A 14,357-nucleotide genomic window follows, 5' to 3' on the forward strand; every position below is an offset into this window, starting at 1 on the left:
TCTTACTTGTACTTTATTCAATCTACAATCAAATGTATTAAATAGATGAAATTGCGGTGTGTTTTTACAGTATGGTACAGTAAAATTATATGTTAGCCCTTTAAAATACTAAATGTGGTATTCTAATGATTCTTAAGCCTGACTGAACACAACCAGTTTTTTTGCATCTCATTTGTCTAATATAATTACACTGTTACAGTAATGGGAAAAAAAAGAAAAGAAAAAGAACTGAAACCAAAAATGTTGACTCTGGTGGCGTTGGTTACTGCTGAGGGCACAGTGCTAGTGGAGTTAACACCCAGGCCCAGGACACCTGCCAAAAGCAGCGCAGCACAAAAGCAAGCTGCGAGGGGAAAAAAAGACAGCATTGGGAAGGTACAGTATTGACGTCAGAGAGACCCACATGTAAGAAATTCTTGGCTAATTACTCGGAATGTGCTGGCTTATTGTAAAATGCTCCGGCTTGCACAGAGCACTCCAAAGGCGGTCCTTTGTTTTCCAGTCTGGCCAGGCTCCCTCCTAGAGGCCCTCCTTCTCTTCTCCTCCTTCCCTCCTCCCCTCCTCCCCTCCTCTACTCCCTCCTAGAGGCCCTCCTTCTCTTCTCCTCCTTCCAGTCTGGCCAGGCTCCCTCCTAGAGGCCCTCCTTCTCTTCTCCTCCTTCCCTCCTCCCCTCCTCCACTTCTCCCCCTCCTCCTTTTTACTCTAGAGAGACAGTTGTGGTTGATATTTCGCAGTCAGTGAGACCCATAACCTCCCTTCCACAGGGGGCAGCATTTGACTTGAGCTGTGCAACGGTGGCCTGTTTTAGTTTCTGCTCGCACTCTTTGACCTTTATGCAGGCACCTGGAGTCCCACAACTGTTATTAGGGATCCATTCTCTTCTGAGGAGTTTTAAAGACAGATGTCTGCTCACTGTTTGCAGATCCCAAATGTGATCTTTTAATTAATTCAGATAGTTTTTTTCCTTGTCCAGCTCCTGTGTAAAACTATATGAATGTGTAAATACCTTGTTTTTTTAGCGATTTAGAGCTGTTGATCAGTTAAGATGAAACACCCTGATGAAGACTGCGAAGCAGAAACATGTGGGTGTTTAATTCTGGAGAAGCATTTTCTATTCATCTTCCGCTGTCCTCCAAGAGTGTCTCACACATACCTCACATACCAGTTTGTTATTTTTCTTTTGCATTGTGAAGTGTGGAACTGAGCCTGGATTTGTACAGACGACAGGAGGTTGTAGGTTTCAAAGCTCATGTGGAACAACCATGTTACAGCTTTGCTTACCACCCCAACTAAAACGACATTCCACAAGAAACCTGCTCATACAGGACATTTATCAAAGACGACCCCTTTTGAAGTTATCTTGAATAAAAGTACCTCCTAAGCAAACCAAGTACTTTATTATGCTAAATCTGCAAAATGGAGAATTTTCAAGGCTGCAGCAACAACACAGCACTCTGCAACATGGGAGGAATCTGTACCACAGTTGACAACTAGGGACCCAGTGGGCAATCCCGGGAGATTCCCCTTTGGAAATCCACGAGCCGGGCCAGCAGCGTAGCGAACAAGAGTTATAACTGGAACTGGGGGCGTCTCTAAACCAGTTAATTATTAGGGTCTTCGCCCTTCCCTGTCCCATATGAGGGATGGAAAGGTGTTGTCGGTGGTGGGGGTGTCAGGGGTGAAGGGGATTGGTTGATTTAAGAGAAGGCACTGGGGTTGCTCTAAATGGAGAAGAGAGGAACTCAGGGATTTGCGGACGCCTCTTGTGTTGGCGCCTGGAATACCGCTGAAGTTTCTGGGCTTTGGGGCACAACCGAGACTGTCTGGGCCAATTCTCCCTATGAGCGGCCAATCCTGGCCATGCCCCCCTATACACAAATGTTGGTATTAGAGGAAGGATTCCTGGAGGATCTGGTGCGTGAGTGTCTGCCCAAGCACCCGGGGCTATGGGTCGACCTTCATGTCTATTAATTCATCATCCATCCATCCGTCCGTCCGTCCCTCCGTCCCCACCCCTCCCTCTTCTTCCCCCTTTGTCACTGTCGCGACCTCAACCGAGTGGAGTGGAGGCCACGGCTATGAGGCCAGAGTCTGAGTGGAGTGGAGGCCAGGGCTATGAGGCCAGAGTCTGAGTGGAGTGGAGGCCAGGGCTATGAGGCCAGAGTCTGAGTGGAGTGGAGGCCACGGCTATGAGGCCAGAGTCTGAGTGGAGTGGAGGCCAGGGCTATGAGGCCAGAGTCTGAGTGTGTATGCTATTGTTACCAGACTCATGGTTTTACCACGATAAGCTTGGTGGGGGGGAAACAACAGCATTTTGTGTTAAGATTAGATCCACAGTTTTTCTCCATTATTTGCCTTGTACTGCAAAACAATCTTACAGCAGTATTTAGTGACCAGGCTCATAGCTACTGTGAGGACATAGGACAAAAGACAATCAAGCGCTGCATCAAGACCCAAATTGTGAGGACAGTTGCCCTGCGGAACACTGACTAGGACAAGTGATTTCTCAACAGAGATGCAGGTAGGGGTCAAAGCCGAGGAGGTGTCTTCCAACAATTTTGAGTCATTTTGGAGATGCATGCTTCTTGTAATGCCGAAGTGAGTCTTAACCAACAATCTGGACGAGCTGTTTGTTGCATCATTCTGAAGTGAATTGTTAGAGCCTTTTAACAGGGTTGTGTCTACAGCCATTTTTGTCTCAATCTCGTCTTTCTATCTGTCTAACTCCCGTTCGCCACCATACGTCCAGGCTTCCTGCAGTTGTTTGTTTTGCTCTCTCTCCCTCTCACTCTTTATCTCACTCTACAATTAAAGACACCTCGCAGAGGCTTTCAGGCAGCCAGCAATTATATCCCTGCAGTTTGTTTTCCCAATCTCTGTGCTGGGAAAACATTGATTTAAACAATACAGCTTACATAGTCTTACATACTGGCCTATTCATTGTGGCCTATACCAGGCCCATTACCTAACAGAACATCACTTCTCCACAATTCTGTTCCTGTGTCTGGACTATTGTCCTCTTTAGAAGAGATGTTTGTTTGTGTGTGTGTGTGTGTGTGTGTGTGTGTGTGTGCGGAAAATGCGAACGAATTGTAATGGCGGACGAAATCCACGGCAGTGCGTAGAGCAGTGAAAATTACACTATTTTTGTACGAAACTACTTAATGTATTTTGCCCCCTGATGCTCGCAAGCTACTCTGTTCCTCGCGTAGAAGTGCCTACGAAGTTTGTGTTAGCATAATCGCTAATCATTGCGTACCATGTGAACAGCTATGATGTAGCCGCTGACTTTTGAATCTGTCTCGTATCAGATTCCTTGTCAGTTACGTTAAAAAAATAACAATTCATTGGAAGGATGGTGACGAGGCAGCTTTGGATTGAGACACAGCCTGTGTTTTTCACTCATGGGGCAGAGGTGTTGACTCATACTTCCTGTTTATTTGTCACACAGAAAGTGTACCTGCCTAAAGGCATGATTCACACACACACACACACACACACACACACTTTTATACTGTGGGCTATACACACACATGCACACTTTCATATACATACTCTAATATATACACAAATAATCATACACACACGACACAGACTTTCTGTGTTTCAGCTCCAGTCTGTGCCCTTTTCGAAAGCAGCGCACAGCGTTCTATGAATGTCAAGATTAAGTGAAGCTAATGGTTAGGATGTGAGCTGTTTCAGCAAAGCTAATGTGGCTTTGTGTGTGTGCGTGCGTGCGCGTGCACGTGCACACGTTTGTTTGAATGTGCAGTATGTACACTTCTGCACACGTCTGTGCATTGTTGTGGTTCTATGTTTGTATGTTGTTGTTGTCGTCACGTTGCATAGTTGTGCTTTTGCGCTTCAGGATCATTCTTTGACGGTGCTGAGCATTGACTGAGAGAACAAGCATCTGAAGTCTCGCACATGTCTTTACACTCTTCTCATTACTACATGATTTTACATGTTAGGGAATCACACCCCTCCACAGGCATCCCACCAGGGTCACAGACAAGAGCGCACCTCCCAGAGGTCTGACAAATTAGGTATATTTAGCTACTCAGCGCTGTGTAACTGCAGTGGTTTCTCTGTGTTCCTGTTCTCTCCTCTGGTCCCCTCCATATTAAAAAAAAAAAGAGAGAGAGGGAGCAGGACATGTCAGTGTAGCTCTTTCAGCTGGCTCACAGTGTCTGTAGCCAGGAGAGCTAAGCCTGGAGGCAAACACACAGTCCCACAATGTCTCCTCTCCTCTCCAGTCATACGTGTGCTGTTGAAAAGTATAGAGGGAGACACACACACACACACACACACACACATACAGTAGATAACCCCTACTCTCTGTCATTAACCACCAACCGAAGGACAGGATGGGTGAGAAAGTGAGTTGTTGTTATTAACCAACAGCAGTAAATGCCAATGCATGACACAGTACTGGTCTTTATCAAACAAGTATAAAAAAACAGGCAGTGAAAACAAAAACAAAAAATAGAATGCTGAGCAAGAGATAAATGGAACGGTACAAAAAAGAAAGAAAAACTAAGCGAGGGAAAGTGAGTGAAGCAGGGGGAGGCTGGCGGAGGTAGACATTTCTACCTCCGCCAGCCTCCACTGGAGTGAAGGGATAGCTAATGGCGTGCTCTTCGATGACAACCATTAGCTCCACAGCGGAGAGGAGTCAGCACAGTAGCCACATCAACTCTCCACTCTCCTCCCCCGCCTGGCTTCCGTGTTGGAAACAATTATTATTATAATAAAAAAATAAAAAAGGGGTGCTTTTTCGGCAAGGGCTGGCGGTTATGTAACCATCGTGCGGGGGGCAGGGGAGGACACAGCCGAGGACTCATTTCCACTTGGCTTTGTGATTGGTATTACGGTCTATGCTGGTTGGCTGGTCTCCGGGGGGGTCAGGGGGTTGCACTCACTCGTTGGATAAGAGCGCGTTCGGAGGACCCTGAGGTGGCTGCCAAAGACCCCTTTACTGCTGGAGTCAAAAGCCCCTCCATAGCTACCATAGCAACCATAGCAACTCTGTGAGCGGTTGGACAGTGTACAAAACTCTGGGCTAGACTGGAGAGTTGCCATTGCGGAAGCAGAGCCACGTCCAGAAACGTCTGGATTGCGCCTGCTTCCCCGAGCACGTACCCTTAGTCTGAAATCATCATATAGGCAGAAGCAGTGTGCTGGTCACTGGCCCTGCTTCTGATTGGCTGAGCTGATATGCAGGTCCCCTTTATTCAGATCTAAGTAGGGGGGTTTGTGGTTAAGGGTTTGTGGTTAAGGAGGTCATGTCAGAAGGCACCCGATTCCAACTCATCAAGCTCCACTTCGGAAGGGATCGGTTCCGAGCAAGGCGCTGATTGGCTGATTCTCGATCGCATTGTCAGTCGTCGTTACTTGTGAGTGATTTGTTTGGAGCTCAGTGGTTCTGTGCAGTGAAAGTCTTCATGTGTGTCAGTGCTGGGCTGGAACAAAAAGCATGCAAAAACTGCGGCCTGATCCAGGTCTCGAGCTGCACTCCTCGCCCTGGCCTATGAGGTCTTTGATATTGGTTGAACAAGACCAGAGGGGGGAGGGCAGGGAACCACTTTCTGGAATGAAATGCAGCCCAGTAATGCTCCTTTTTGTACTTTCCATCGGAAGTCCAGATTAGGCTCACAGACACACAAGTGCCTATAAACAACCGTGGTTAGGTTTCCAAGCAACCGGGAGCTAAATGTGTGCTTCTGTCTGGATTTGGACAGAAAATGGGGTAATCATTTATAAGGAATTCTGGGTAGAGGGGAAAGGCAGAACTAGGGTGAAATCAGACCTTATTGAATGGAATTGGGGTGAATTGTGACATTTGTCAAGTTGGGGTGTGTGTGTCTCTCTCTCTCTCTCTCTCTCTCTGGACTGAGTAACATCATTCTGTGGGGGTATACAGTTTTCATTGCTAGACTTTTGATGAGAGACAAGACCGTCTGTGAGTGTGTGTTTGCCTCCAGGCTTAGGTCTCCTGGCTACAGACACTGATCCAGCTGAAACAGCTACGGTGAGCTAACACGTCTTGCTCTCGTCCCTTCTGTCTCTGTCTCATTGCCTCTCCTCTCTCTGTTTCTCCCTCTACTCCTCTCCCTCTTTCTCGCTCCCTCACTCTCTCTCCTGCTCTCCTTCCCTCCAACCCGTCTTCCCTTCCCTCCACCTTCTTTAAATCTCTCCTCGACCCTCACTTTCTTGCCCTTGTTACTCCTGCCTCTCCACCATCTCCCCCTCCTCCTCCTCCTCCCCTCCCCTCCCCCGTTTGCCCCTCTCCACCATCTCCTCCCCTCCCCTCCCCTGTTTGCCCCTCCACACCCTCTCCCTCTCTGTGGTTGGGTGTGTTAGCTGTGAGCCTGTGTGCTAGACCCTCCAGAGAGGCTGATGGATGCTTCGTTGGAAGACCTTCCACCTCCTCTCCTAATGGTCCATTTACTCATCCAGGGTCCTCAGTAGCCCCCCTCTGGAGTGCCTTAAAGACCCCTTACCACCTCCTCGTCCAGGACATTTTATGGGCCCCCTTCTTGGGTTTCGGAGGGATCCCCTTGCTCCCCATAGAGAGAGCCTGGCCTGTTGCCCCTTCAAATGGCCAGTATCGTCTTACTTACCGACCTCGGATGACCCCAAAGGCTTCAGTTTAAGGGGCTTCTAGGGCGTAGTGGTGTTGGATGGTGCACTGGGATGTTCACAGCTTAAGGGGCTTCTAGGGCGTAGTGGTGTTGGATGGTGCACTGGGATGTTCAGGCTGAGCACACATCATTAGCATCATCACATGTACAGTATGGGTTTGTATCAAGCTAGCTTTATGTAATGGGAGTCACTACAGTAGTCATCCAATTAAACGTTAGGCAGCCGTAAACTCGATTACTAAAATTAAATCACTTAAATCCATACAAAAAACGTGTAAAAGATCAATTAAATACACATATACACATACTTCTGATTAGTATGTAATTTTAATGATCGAGTTAAACAGCGCTTATGGCCCTCAGATGTTCAATTGGGTAAATATGGTAGCGACTCATTACATGAAGCTAGCTCAATAGATATGCGTATTAGCGACATTACACCTAATTTACGATTCATAAATACAAATTATATTAGCTAAATTGCCCCAGAAAACATTTGATTAAAGACACATACTTCTGATTATTGCGCAGTATCAAAACCCAGAAATATACGAGACCCGAGTAGATATTCACACCGAGTGGGATTTGAGCTCACATGGGATAGGTGTAGGTGCTCTGTAAGGCAGATTAGCATGGTAAACCAGTTGTTGGTTACTAGCCAAATTGGCCCAACGTGTGGGTTGTGGTTACTGAGCAGCTTGGCATAATTGTCTGGCTGGCGCCATGTTTTGGTTTCGCAGGCAGGTTGGGTTGTGGTTTTGACTTCGCAGGACAGGTTGGCGCACTGGCATCATGTTTTGGTTGAACATTGGGGCAGGTGGAGTTGGGGTGTGAACTTGGGAGACAGGTTGGCATGGCGGGCACCAAGCTGTGGTCAGATGATGGGAGGTGGTGGTGGTCGAAGGGGGGTAGCTTGGCACCACTGTTGTCTAGCAGGTGTAAGTGTGATCTGCCTGTGTGTGTGTGCGTGTGTGTGTGCGTGTTGGAGAGGCGGGGTGAAGCGGTGGCCTCCATTTACCGGGTGTGAGCCCAGTGGGGCAGGTTAGCCTGGCAGCCTCCCCCCAGAACCCCTGCCTCCCCTCCTCCTCCATTTCCTGCCTTCCAGCATGCTCTTTGCCAGTGTGGTCAACTTGGCAAAGACCACCCCCTCCCCCCCCACGGGCCCTGTGGAGCACACGTATGCCTATCCACATGTATGTATAAGGCTAGCACACAAGTCTCTCGTATGCATGTTTGTTCAAACGTAAACAGTTTGGGAGATCACATGTATGTCTGCAAGGGAGGCACATACACAGTATATGTCAGTTGCTCAGGGCAACTGCCTAAGTTCTCCGTCTTCATAAGCCGCTTCGCATTAGTGACAGCCCTGCCAAGCTTTACCCAAACGGGCCCGAGACCTCATTCATCATAGTTTCCTCGTTGCTCTTATTCTGAAAGCACACCTCGTCTTTCCTCTCTTAAAAGCACATGTTTGACATCGTGCGGTCGGGACAGCTACTCAGTACAACACTCTGCGGAGCGGTCGGCCCGTATGGAGGAGAGGAGACAGGGCTGAGTACGGTATGGAGGAGAGGAGACATGGCTGAGTACGGTATGGAGGAGAGGAGACATGGCTGAGTACGGTATGGAGGAGAGGAGACATGGCTGAGTACGGTATGGAGGAGAGGAGACAGGGCTGAGTACGGTATGGAGGAGAGGAGACAGGGCTGAGTACAGTATGGAGGAGAGGAGACATGGCTGAGTACGGTATGGAGGAGAGGAGACGTGGCTGAGTACGGTATGGAGGAGAGGGGACGTGGCTGAGTACGGTATGGAGGAGAGGAGACATGGCTGAGTACGGTATGGAGGAGAGGAGACAGGGCTGAGTACGGTATGGAGGAGAGGAGACAGGGCTGAGTACGGTATGGAGGAGAGGAGACAGGGCTGAGTACGGTATGGAGGAGAGGAGACATGGCTGAGTACGGTATCAAAGTGCTGAGGGGGGGAGGTGGGTGGTGACGGTCAGTGCATTCTGGCCTCCCTTAAAAGCAGTGGTGAGACCCCCCCTGGAGACAGCAGTAGCAGGACCCTCCGCTCTGTACATTAGCCTGGCGGTCTGGGCGCAGTGTGTGGCCGGAGCTTTGGTCACTCCACTCAGCTAATGTGACTAGTGTGTGTGTGTGTGTGTGTGTCTTCAGGGATCTGGCTATTTATTGGGGAAGGTGACCGCTAAGGGACCAGTCATCAGCAGCCTCCCTGGGCTATTTTTAGCCCCCCCATACACACACACACACACACACACACACACACTGTCTCTGCCTTTTCCAGGATCCTGACCTTAATTTATTTGGTGAGGTTGTAATTTGGATTTTCAAGGGGGCCGTTGGAGTCTGTAGGCTATCGCTGTCCTGTCAAGATCCATCTATTCAGCCTAGAAGCTGATCTGTTTTGTCTTTAAAGATTGCTCTGTTGAATGCCTGTCAATATGCAGGTCTGCCTATAGACCATTTCAATGTCATTGAAGCCCTTTTCAGCTCCTTATGTCCTTACTACCCTGTGCCCACACGTAACATGGGACTACCACACAGATCATGTTTATTTGTATTTATTTAGTTTTTTCCCATTTATTTGGGCAGCAGGAATTCAGAGAGGGAAGCACACAAAGCGGATGACGCCACAGAAAGGTTGGGATGGGCTATAGAATCCCTGTACCTGAAGCAGAAGCACATGTGCCCCAGTGGCGACAGTGACATTGACTATGGCCCACCCAAACATGACTATGGCCCACCCAAACATGACTATGGCCCACCCTGCTATTGGTGTCTGTCAACATGAAGACCAAAGAGGTGTCAATGAAAGTTAAGAAAACCATTATGAGGCTGAAATATAAAAATAAAATCTAGCAAATCTGGCTATTTATTGGGCAAGGTGACCGCTAAGGGACCAGTCATCAGCAGCCTCCCTGGGCTATTTTTAGCCCCCCCATACACACACACACACACACACACACACACACACACACACACACACACTGTCTCTGCCGTTTCCAGAATCCTGACCTTAATTTATTTGGTGAGGTTGTAATTTGGATTCTCAAGGGGGCCATTGGAGTCTGTAGGCTATCGCTGTCCTGTCAAGATCCATCTATTCAGCCTAGAAGCTGACCTGTTTTGTCTTTAAAGATTGCTCGGTTGAATGCCTGTCAATATGCAGGTCCGCCTATAGACCATTTCAATGTCATTGAAGCCCTTTTCAGCTCCCAGAAAGTGGAATGTTCTTGATTGGCCAAGTACATTTTCAGATTTCCGGTTCTGGCACCCCGGTGGTGGAACGAGCTCCCCACTGCTGTCAGGACTGCAGAGTCACTACCTATCTTCCGCCGTAGACTGAAGACCCATCTCTTCAGACTACCCCTTGACTGTCTCTCCTAAAGACCTCTTCATCCCCACTACCCCCCTGTACAGTTTCTCTACTGTAAATAATAATAATGATAAAAATGTTTTCTTATGAGTGATGTATAGATAATTCACTTACTTTAGACAAATGTACTTGTTGTAAGTCGCTTTGGATAAAGGCGTCTGCTAAATGTCAAAAATGTAAATGTAATTTAAATCCAATTGAACATGAATTTCATTTGCTGAACATGAGACTTAAGGCAAATAGACGTAAAAACAAACAACAACTGAAGATGGCTGCAGTACAGGCCTGGCAGAGCATCACCAGAGAAGATACCCAGCGTCTGGTGGGGTCAATGGGTTGCAGACTTCAGCCAGGTATTGCATGCAAAGGAGAGTTGACCAAGTACTAAACATGAGTGCTTAATTTTGACATTACTTTTGGTGCCCTGAAATAGGGGGACTATGTATTAAAAAGTGCTGTCATTTCTAAATGTTGAAATCAATATATACACAAATACCATCAAATAAAAGATGATAATCTATACTTTAACCTCATAGTAATTGTTTGATTTCAAATCCAACCTTTTGGAGTCTAGAGCCAAAAGAAGAACACATGCTTCACTGTCCCATGACTGAGCAGGCCACTGTATGTCCTCTAATGTAACACACATCACCTGAGTCATAATGGATCTGATGGAATATCTTCTAGGTCAGTTTGGCATATTGTCCTTTTTCTATCTCTTGAGCAGAGACCCAGCTGTCCATGAGGTGCACTGAGAAAGACAAGGAGGCATGTCTGTTTGTCTGTGTGTGCGTGTGCGCATGCGCGTGCGCGTGTGTGAGTGTGTTTCAGTGGCCGATCAGGCCTCCACTCTTCAAAGGCTGCTCTCTGCTGTAAACATGTTGTGATGAGCCTCAGCACGGTTCAGTGGGTCGCGTCCCATGGCTGGAGGGGACTATTTATACCCCTCTGTCTCTCTCCATAGCTCTTTGTTGCTTCCTCTCCTTCTCCCCTTCTCTCTGTTGCCCTCTGCCTCTCTCTCTCTCTCCCTCTCTTTCTCTCTCTCTCTGTAGTGGGAGGGGAAGAGGAGACCTGGTGTTTGGGATTTGAGTATGAAGAAGCAGAAGTGTTCTGGAGGGCTGTGCGTGTGTGTGTGTGTGTGTGTGGGTTTATTTGGGTTTCTCTGGAGATGTTCTCTCATCCCTTCCTCCGTGCAGTGTGTTTGCAGGCCAGCTGCCCCCCCTCGACCCTCTCCTCCTCCTCCGGCTGTCGGGGTCGGAGGTCACGTTGACTCAGCCGCCTTAATGAAAAGAGAACGGCCGACCGGCCCTGTCCCTCGCGCCCCGCTCGCCCCTACGGCTGGGTCCCTTCACACTCACTCTCTCCTTTTTTAGAGGAGAAAGAGAGAGAATAAGAGAGAGAGTCTCTCTTTCTCTCTACTTCTCCCTCCCTCTCTCCCTCTCTCTCTCTCTGTCTCTCTCTCTCAAAGTCTTTCTCAATTTCTCTCTCCCTAGCCTTATCAGTCTCTCTCTCTCTTTCTCTCTCTCCCTCTATCTATCTTTCTCCTCCTCTCTCTCTTTCTCTCTCTCCCTCTATCTATCTTTCTCCTCCTCTCTCTCTTTCTCTCTCTCCCTCTATCTTTCTCCTCCTCTCTCTCTTTCTCTCTCTCCCTCTATCTTTCTCCTCCTCTCTCTCTTTTGGTTATGTCTCTAATTACAGAGTACATACTGTAGGTTACATAAGAGATGGTTGTCACACATCCGAGTGGATTACAGTTAGTAGCTCCTCCGGGAGGTGCGTGTGTGTGTGTGTGTGTGTGCGCGCGCGCATGTGTGCATGTTCCTGTGTGGGTGTGTGGTGTGTGTGCATGTGTGCGTCCTGTGTGTACGTGTGCGTGCGTGCGTGTGCACTCTCCTCCACAGAGAGACAGACGGGCCAGTCCTCCTCCGGCCCATCAGGCTCTGGTGTCATCTTTCTGCCATCTGCCACTGCCACCCCACCGACACACACACACACATCCACCATTCCTGAAAGCCTGCCCTCCAAATGTATGAAATGCTTCTCTGTATTCCAAATTGCATTTGGGCAGATTGAACAGGCATTCTGTGTGATATTGACAGCAGATAGAAGCGAGAATACACACGCACATACGCACACACACACACACACACTCACACACACACACACACACACACTCATACGTGTGTGTTTGTGTATGACCATACGGATCAGTGAGTGTGTGTCTCCTGGTTTGTCCGTGTCCCCTGGCCTTGGGTGCTGTTTAGCAATGCGCGCCTGCACACACACACACACACACACACACACACACATTCATACGTGTGTGTGTGTGTGTGTGTGTGAGTGTGTGTGTGTGTGTCTCCTAGTCTGTCCGTGTCCCCTGGCCTTGGGTGCTGTTTAGCGGTGCGCGGCGCGTCCCCTGTCGGCTCTCTTGGCTAATTAAAAAGCCATTATGGTGGAGGCATCAGGGCCCCGTCTGCTCCACCAGGAGGGCCACAAATAGCCCTGCCAAACAGTCTCACACACACACACACACAGAGGAACGGATGTGCACGCACACACACACACACACACACACACACACAGAAGAGCGCGTAGACGTGCACGCACACACACACACTTAAAAACACACCAGATACATCAACCCTTTGTTTCTCCTCTATCCTCTCCTCTCCCTTCACTTTCATCTTTCCCTCCCTCCTCATTTTCTTTGCAAAAGGGGAGTGTGTGTGTGTGTGCGTGTGTGATCAGACAAGGGTTATATATAAGTATGAATGCGGAGAGGGTGTGTGTGTGTGTGTGATGAATGTTTAATTCCCCCGTCCCACCCTCCATCATGTATTAATCATGGCTGCAGTCTGGTTGAGCTGAAAATAGCACTGCACAACCCAGAAAAACAAAGCTGTGTGTGTGTGTGTGTGTGTGTGCGTGCGTGTGCACCCGCTCATGTGTGGGTCCTGCACATGGGTCCCCCCCCCCCCCTCCTCCTCTCTTCTTCCTCTCTTCTCCACATCCCTCTCTCCTCTCCTCATGGGTCCCGAGAGGCCTCTACAGTTTGCACACAGAAGCCACAGAAAACGTATGGCTGCGTCCCAAAACCCTTGAGTAGCCTCCTTTCCTGGACTCCTCTCCTCGCCTCCTTGTTCTGGTCCCTGCTAGCGTAACATACTTAACTATACCTCATTGAAAGGGTTTGTGAACTCATCAGTCCACCCCTGAAAAAAGATGGACCTTCTTCCATGTGTGGAAGAGGTGATTTGGAGGAGTCCCATCCCTGTGGTGATGAGGTGTTAGCCCTGCCTGCCACGTCTCAGCCCAGAAGTAGCCCTGGTACCACAAGGATGGTCCGCTTACACATGCAGACGGTACCGACCATCTCCAGAAGTAGCCCTGGTCCCACGAGGATGGTCCGCTTACACAGACGGTAGCAACCGTCTCCAGAAGTAGCCCTGGTCCCACGAGGATGGTCCGCTTCCACAGACGGTAGCAACCGTCTCCAGCCACCGTCTGCTTCTCTCCGACCAGCCCTCGATGGCCCTGTTATCAGACTGTTGATACGCCTCTGCTCACATCTCAATCCATCCAGCAATCTAATTATAATCACGTCTGTGTGTGTCTGTGTGTGTGTGTGTGTGTGTGTGTCTGTGTCTCTGTGTGTCTGTGTGTGTGTGTCTGTGTCTGTGTGTCTCTCTCTCTCTCTCTCTCTCTCTCTCTCTCACACACACACACACACACACACACACAGATACACATGTTGAGATGTTTGTGTACATGCTCGCCCATGTCGCTGAACTGTCGTCTAAATAGTCTAAGCGAGGGCCCAGTCATTCCACTGCCTCGTAGACCCATGCATCGTTGGCCAAGAGGACAAAAACAATCACACACACACACGTCACACAGGGTCTGCCGTCACCCACAACACCGTCAGACTGGAGGTGTGAAGACTGAGGTTCTCCTTGGCTTTGTTGTCCTCCCTGCCTGGGTTGGCCAGGCTCAGACAGGGCTAGTCACAGCCACCACACTGGAGCCCTGGGAGGCATAGGGAGAGGGGAAGGGGAGATTCACTCTGGGTGTCTCAAAGGTGTGTGTGCGTGCGTGTGTGCGTGCGTCATGTGGCTGTCATGTGGCTGTCATGTGGGTATGTGTGTATCCCACAGGCCTTCCAGCTTCCTCAGTATTTCAGGGGTCAGCGTGTTAGCAGCCTGGTGAGATTCCAGTTTGCGCGCGCACACACACACACACACACACACACACACACACACAAAAGTTGGAGAACTACCAAACAGGAGACCCTGTGAAAGTGAGCGGCTAACATGT

At 49.0% G+C, this 14,357-nt stretch overlaps 1 protein-coding gene across 1 annotated transcript in view; it reads left to right on the top strand.

Moving 5' to 3' along the window:
- Positions 1-14,357, top strand: part of hdac4 (histone deacetylase 4) — a 112,490-nt gene that overhangs the window by 24,027 nt on the left and 74,106 nt on the right.

The sequence above is a fragment of the Argentina silus genome (assembly GCF_951799395.1).
Source record: "Argentina silus genome assembly, chromosome: 12".
In the NCBI taxonomy this organism is placed as follows: domain Eukaryota; kingdom Metazoa; phylum Chordata; class Actinopteri; order Argentiniformes; family Argentinidae; genus Argentina; species Argentina silus.